We start from the raw sequence: 7276 nt of genomic DNA on the forward strand, positions 1-7276 counted from the left end.
AACTCAAAATGGTGCGAATTTCACATGGATATTGGACACACCACGGATGATTGTTTCACCCTGAGAAAGGAGGTAGCCTACTCTGTTAAAAGGGTACTTAAAAGACCGATCAAGACTAAGGGTAGGAACACAAACCAGGATAAAGAAAACCAGGAGCACAAGCAGGATCGTAGTCTCCCTCCACCACCACCAATCTATGAAGTAAAATTCATATCCGGAGGTTCGGAAATTTGCGGCCGACAAGTTCAAAGAAGCAAAGAAGATAGCCAGGACACCAAGGATCATGTGTCACCTGCAAGCGGATCTAGTCCCTACAATCACTTTCAATGATTGTGACTGGTGGGCATCCCCGATGTTCATCATGATGGCCTGGTCATTTCTATGCGATTGGGTGACCACGGTCGGAAGGATCCTGGTAGATGGAGGCGCTCAGTGAACCCGATCATGCTTGACGTCGAAAGCCATGAAGATAAACGAGGATCAAATCACCAAGAGATCCAGCGTCCCTAGTAGGATTCGGCGGTGAAACCAGGGAGCACCTTAGAGAAATCCACCTCCCAACCTACGTGGAAGGAGTCTCATCCTATGAGAAGTTTGGAGTCCTCGATCGTCTGTCATCCTACAATGCCATCCAGGGCGCACTCGGATTCACAATGTCAAGGCCGTACCATCAACCTATCACCTGTGCATCAAGATACCAACAGACTGGGGCATAGCCATAATCAAAGGGGATCACAAGACAGCCCAGGAATGCTACACAGCAGCTTTGAAGCGTTCCCGGGGTAAGTCCCTGGCATAGCAATTACAGCATTCTGTCGGGGAGCACTTATGTGGCACCTTCCAGAATGGAAACAGATCAGGTAATCCTAGACCCTGAGCACCCTGACAGGTATGTTTTGATAGGATCTGATGCACTAGATAGTGTTAGGCCCGAACTGGTAAAATTCCTTAAAAATAAATCATCTTGGTTTGCTTGGTCACATTTTGATATGACTGGAATTAGCGCTGATGTTAATACGCATAAGCTCAATGTTGACCCATCTTTTAAGTCTCAGACAGAGAGAAAAGGCGCAAATTTTAAATTTGAAAGAAACACCATAATAAATGAGGAAGTAGAAAAACTCTTGGATATGGGGATGATCAGGGAAGTAATGTACCCTGAATGGCTGGCTAACGTGGTTGTCGTGCAGAAAAAGAATGGGAAGTGGAGAGTCTGTGTAGACTACACTGACCTAAACAAAGCCTGTCCTAAAGATCCATTCCCCCTGCCTCATATTGATGCCATGGTAGACGCCACAGCAGGCCATGAGATGCTAACATTCATGGATGCTTCCAGCGGATTCAATCAGATAAAGATGCACCCTGCTGACCAGGAGAGTACTGCATTCATTACAGACCGTGGCATATACTGTTACACTACCATGCCTTTCGGCCTGAAGAATGCAGGGGCAACGTACCAGCGCATGGTCAACATGATGTTTAAAGACCAGATAGGTGACATCATGGAAGTATACATAGACGACATGGTGGTGAAATCCAAGAATGCAGAAGATCATGTGAAGCATCTAGAAATAGCATTTGAGATATTAGAAAAGTATAACATGAAGTTAAACCCCGCAAAGTGCCACTTTAGAGTCTCTGCAGGCAAATTTCTTGGATATATGGTCACAAAGAGAGGCATAGAAGCCAGGCCTGAACAGATAAAGGCTATCCTGGAACTACAGTCACCTAAGTCTGTCAAGGATATCCAAAAATTGACAGGCCGGGTGGCTGCCCTGAACCGCTTTATATCAAGATCCTCTGAAAGATGCAAAACATTCTATAATCTCCTCAGGAAAAATAAACAATTCCAAAGTGGGACGGATGAGCATGAGGCACAGGATCTAAAATCCTATTTATCATCTCCACCCTTATGGCTAAGCGAGAAAAAGGAGAACCTTTGTCAAGTATACCTATATGTGTCGACATAAAGATCAACGCAGATCTGGTGAAAGAACAGACAAAGAACATCCAATCTACTATGTAAGTAAAAGCCATTAGATCTTTGAGTTGAGGTATGGACTACTTGAAAAATATGTTTTAGCTTTAATTATGTCATGTACCAAGTTGAAACCTTATTTTGAAAGTCACCCCATTATAGTCAGGACCAACCTACCCATAAAATCTGTCCTGCGCTAACCTGAACTTTCAGGTAGGATGGCCAAATGGTCAGTACAGATTAGCACATATGACATCTCTTTTGAACCCAGGGCAGCGATCAAATCGCAAGCCCTAGCAGACTTTGTGGCTGATTTTAGCCCTAACCTGGAACCGGACCTAATAAAAGAAGTCAATCAACTAGAAAATAAAACCCCAGACCAGGAATGGACCATATTCATAGATAGGGCATCCAACGCCAGGGGGACAGGGTTAGGACTAGTACTTAAATCACCACTGGGAGACGTAATAGCTCAGGTTGTGAGCTGTGAATTCAAAGCTACCAACAATGAAGCGAATATTTAAGCCCCGATAAGCAGGCTTAAAGGTATGTCTAGACCTCGGTGTTCAAAATCTAAAGGTAAAAACTGATTCACTCCTAATTGCCAATCAAATAAAGGGAATTTATACGGCTAAGGATGCAAAAATGATTTCGTATCTAGAATATGCAAAAAACCTTACCGCTAAATTTGCTTTATTTGACATAGATCAAATATCAAGAGACCTGAATACCCAGGCTGATGCTCTGGCCAACCTAGGTTCAAATTTCACCCCTACTGTTTTTGACAAGATACCAATTGTGCACTTATTAGAGCCAACCATCAACAAACCTCGAACAGTCAATCCGTCAATCGGACAATAACTCTTGGACTAAACCCTATTATGATTGGTTTTTCCGAGGAATACTGCCTCAGGGAAGACATGAGGCAAGGGCTTTTAAAATTAGAGCTTCAACTTATGCTATAATCAATAACACCCTGTTCAAGAGATCGCAGGCTGGACCCTACCTGAGATGCTTGGAGCCTGACGAAGCCAAACTGGTACTTCAGGAAATACATGATGGACATTGTGGCAACCACAAAGGAGGAAAGAGCCTGGCAAGCAAAGTTCTCGTGACAAAGGCACATCGCCTACACCGAGGGTGATTGCCTAGAATACTCTTCAAAATGCGAAGCCTGCCAAATTCATGCACCAATCTTACATCGAATCGAACTCCTTCATTCAATTTCCGCACCATGGCCATTTATAAAGTGGGGCATGGATATTGTGGGAAAATCGCCCGTAGCTCCAGGGTAAAAAGTCTTCATGTTAGCCATGATCGATTACTTCTCCAAATGGATTGAGGCCGACTCTTTCGTGCAAGTAATCGAAAAAGAAGTAATATCCTTCATCAGGACAAACATTATTTGCATATATGGGATCCCATCAGAAATAGTATGTGACAACGGAACTCAGTTCGTTGGGAAAACAACCCAAGCATTTTGTCAAGAATGGAATATCAACCTGGTAACATCAACCCCTGGATATCTAAAAGCTAATGGCCAGGCGGAATCAAGCAACAAGGTAGTCATAAGCTGCCTAAAAAAGAAGTGGAAAGAAGACGAGGCAGATGGGTCAAGAACTTCCATTAGTTCTATGGGCGACAGACAACTCAAAATCGCAACAGGCCAAACACCTTATTCCTTGGTGTATGGCTGTGAAGCTGTCATCCCTGCGAAAGTACGAGTACCAACATCCAGATGCAGCCTGAACAACGTTGAAGCAAACAAAGACCTTATACAAGACAACTTGGTCCTGGCAGAAGAATTAAGAGACGCTGCCAAAATCAGGATGGCATCATATCAATAAGCAGTCGCCAGGACTTACAATAAAAACGTCAGGATCAGGGTCTTTAAAGAAGGAGACCTTGTCCTACGCAAAGTATTTCCAAATAAAAAAGAAAAATCAGCAGGCAAACTGGCTCCCACATGGGAAGGCCCTTACTTAATAGATTTAATTGTTGGACAAGGAGCATACAGGCTCCAAACACTAGAAGGGGAAATGATCCCAAGATCCTGGAATGTAACTCATTTAAAACTATTCCATATGTAAAGATCAGGCTACAATCAGGTATAAATTCAATCACTACTCAACCCAACATGCTATGTGATGAACTACATGTTTTACATGCCTTATCTCGTATTTTATAATTGTTCAACTAACCCATATATTTACTTTTTGAATCCTCGAACAATTATACATAATAAAAGATTATATGCATAAATATTCAGGATTGAGGGCTACTCTCTTTGTACATTCTCAAACAAAAATTCTGCACTTAACCGTGCCTAACGAGTTGGTAACCACCACCAAATACAGAAAGAGTCGGACCAATCGAGGCATGAAATAATTGCCCGACCGACTAGGTTTCCGCCACTGATTACAACCATTTGGGCCGGACGAGCAAGACAGGTGCAAGGGTGTTTTATCCCGACCATCAGTCTAAATGCCCTCCTGACAGGCCGAATACCAAGCCCTCCAGCTAGGAAGGGGACATAGGCCCTCCTTACAGGCCGGATTTCGCACCCCTTCAACCATTATAGCAAAGAAAACTATACTTGGTTGAAATTTTCATGACAAATTAAAATGAAAATAATGTGCAGGTTATTCAAGAAGAATAATGTGCAGATCATGCAAACGAAATACTTGACAGGCCCAACAGGATTAAACTCACAAATCAAGCAATGTCAAAAGTGAAACCAGCCAAAAAGAGGCCATCATGCCTATATTAATAAAAACCTTTACCCCCTAGGGCAAAGGTGCCAAAATATTCATAAAGGCCAGGGAGAGTCCTCCTGACCCAAAACAGAAAAATAAAAATAAATGTTTGCCCAGGGACATCCCCCTTGGATGGGCCAAAATACCAACTAAGAAATAAAATATATTACTGCTTCTCCTTAGAAGCAGCAGCATCAACAACCTGCTCCCCCGGGGAGTCGACCTCCTGTTCATTCTCCAAATTGTGCAGGTTAGGATACTTTGAAGCAGCAAAAGCCATCTCAGCTGCAGAGTCCCATTTGGCCCTGGCCTCGACAGGCTCTGACATAGCAGCCGCTCTTTCTTTGATATAGAAATAGAGGGAAGCATCATCCATCTTGAACTCCAAGTCATCCCTCTCTTACCTGAGCTCCTCATTCCTATCCAAGGCCTCCTGCAACAGCCGCTTGCTTGAAACCGCCTCAGTCTTAGCAGCATCCCTCTCACCGCACCGGTCAAGTCGACTTTAGCGACCTGTCGGTCACCGTGCAAAATCCAGCTCAGATTTTAGCCTATCATAATCTGATCTCATCAGATCAATTCTGGCTACCAAAGAAGTAGAGTGATAGGCATTATGGAGACAGGTTGCAGCACCCTGACCAAAAACAGAGAAAAATATGAGTAATTTATACCAACAATAGAAAACTACCAAAACAAAATACATTTAGAAACCATGCCAACATACCTCCCTCACAGCAGCCAGAGCACCAGCCAAGAGGCTGACTGAATGATCCACTGAAGCAACTGCCTGAGTAGTAGTCTCAACAGGGTCAAGGGTAAGCATGACATCCGATTTAGAGGCTGCATAGTCCCTGATCTTCACCCTAGCAGCCTCCATATTATCCAACCTGGCTCTCACCTCCCTGACCGGGGCAGAAACATCAACATCTTCAATTCTCCTTTTTTGGGCTGCTGAACTTATTTCAGCAGGGGCGGCAGCCGTAGTAGTGACCTTGGCAAAAGATCGATCGCGCAGTCAAGTCAATAACGAGTTCGATTTCCCGCTTCCCGGGGACCTTCCTCCTTAATCTTAGCCACTGGCCGAGAGGTCACCATACCAAACCCGGCAAGGCGAATAGACGACCGATGGTCGCAACACAAAATGTCAGATCGCAATACAAACCAAACATTATCGGAAGCCCAGGTAAAAAGAAAGGAAAGATCAAGATGGACTTATCGCCTCAAGTAGTGGCACTAGACCCCCCGAAGCTTTAGCCGCTCTGGGAGCACCGTCAGCCTTCAAAAAGCGTGGAAGGTGACCAACCCCACAACAGAGAGGCCAGGACCTCTCCAAAGCAGGAATATCAAGGAAAGCAGAAACATTAGGAGTGGGATACTCAGTTTCAGTAACCCAGTCATCAACTGCACATATAGAAGGTATGATTTATTATAAATTTCATTTAATTTTCACTAACAGATAAAACATGCAGGGCAAAGAAAGAAACCAAAAGACTCACCAGCCACGCAGCCTCATGATTTAAATACGCCATGTCGGGACCCACGTAATTGGTCCTAACAAACATGTAGCCAGAGCCTGACCTCTTATCATGGCCACTTTGTCCAAGTTACTCGAAGAGGAGTAGTAGACGCCCGACCTTAAAACTTATACGGCCATGACTGTTTGTTTTAACAAAGATAACAGTCTTCAAATCATCAAGAGAAAAAAAAATATTGTGTTTTTTACAGAGGTTCTCAATAGAACATACAACCTTCCACACCATTGGCATTAATTGATAAGATGGAACACCAATTTCTTTAATAACCTCAACCATAAGAGGAGAAAAAGGAAGCTTACAGGTTTGCCCTAAAGGCCCGATTATGGATGCGAGAACCAACCGGGACAAGCCCAGTCATTTCGATAGGAGAATCCTCGGGATCCGGACTTCAAAGATCGGCAGGATGATCCCCTTATCCTTCAAAATCTTCTCGAACTCGGGCTTCAAACGGTTTTGCGGAGACGGTCTCATTTAAAGCCTTCGTAGGCTTGAATTGAAAAGCACCATGAGATATTGAGATCATCTCCAATGGAGGATCACTCGGCTTATCTACTATGGGAGATGGAGCAGCAGAAGAAGCAGGTAAGGTTTCAGAAGAAATTTCCTCAAGATTCTGAGGAGGAGGAGTTGCAGGAACCGCTGCCCTGGTAGATTTTTTCTTTGCAGCCATTATTTAAAAGATTATGGAAGATTGAGTAAAGATTGAGGGAGTTGGGAATTAAGAAAACTGAAGAAAAAGATTGTTAAAAGAAGATAAGAAGAAATTGCATTGATAAGTTCAAATTAATGAAGCACACAAGTATTTATAGTGAAAAAGATTAGGGTTTCAGCCGCAAAATCATTAAGGCAAGTTGCAGTAAATAACCACGCCACAAGCAATTGCGATAAAAAGAGCCCATTACAGAAACTAATCAGGAAAAACTTAACCGTTGGGTAATCTTACCAATAATAAAGTTATCTCCTCATTTTTTCGTACAGGCACACTGCAAATGAGGAGATAAGGGGCA

Source organism: Silene latifolia, chromosome X, assembly GCF_048544455.1.
Source record: "Silene latifolia isolate original U9 population chromosome X, ASM4854445v1, whole genome shotgun sequence".
Taxonomy (NCBI): Eukaryota; Viridiplantae; Streptophyta; class Magnoliopsida; order Caryophyllales; family Caryophyllaceae; genus Silene; species Silene latifolia.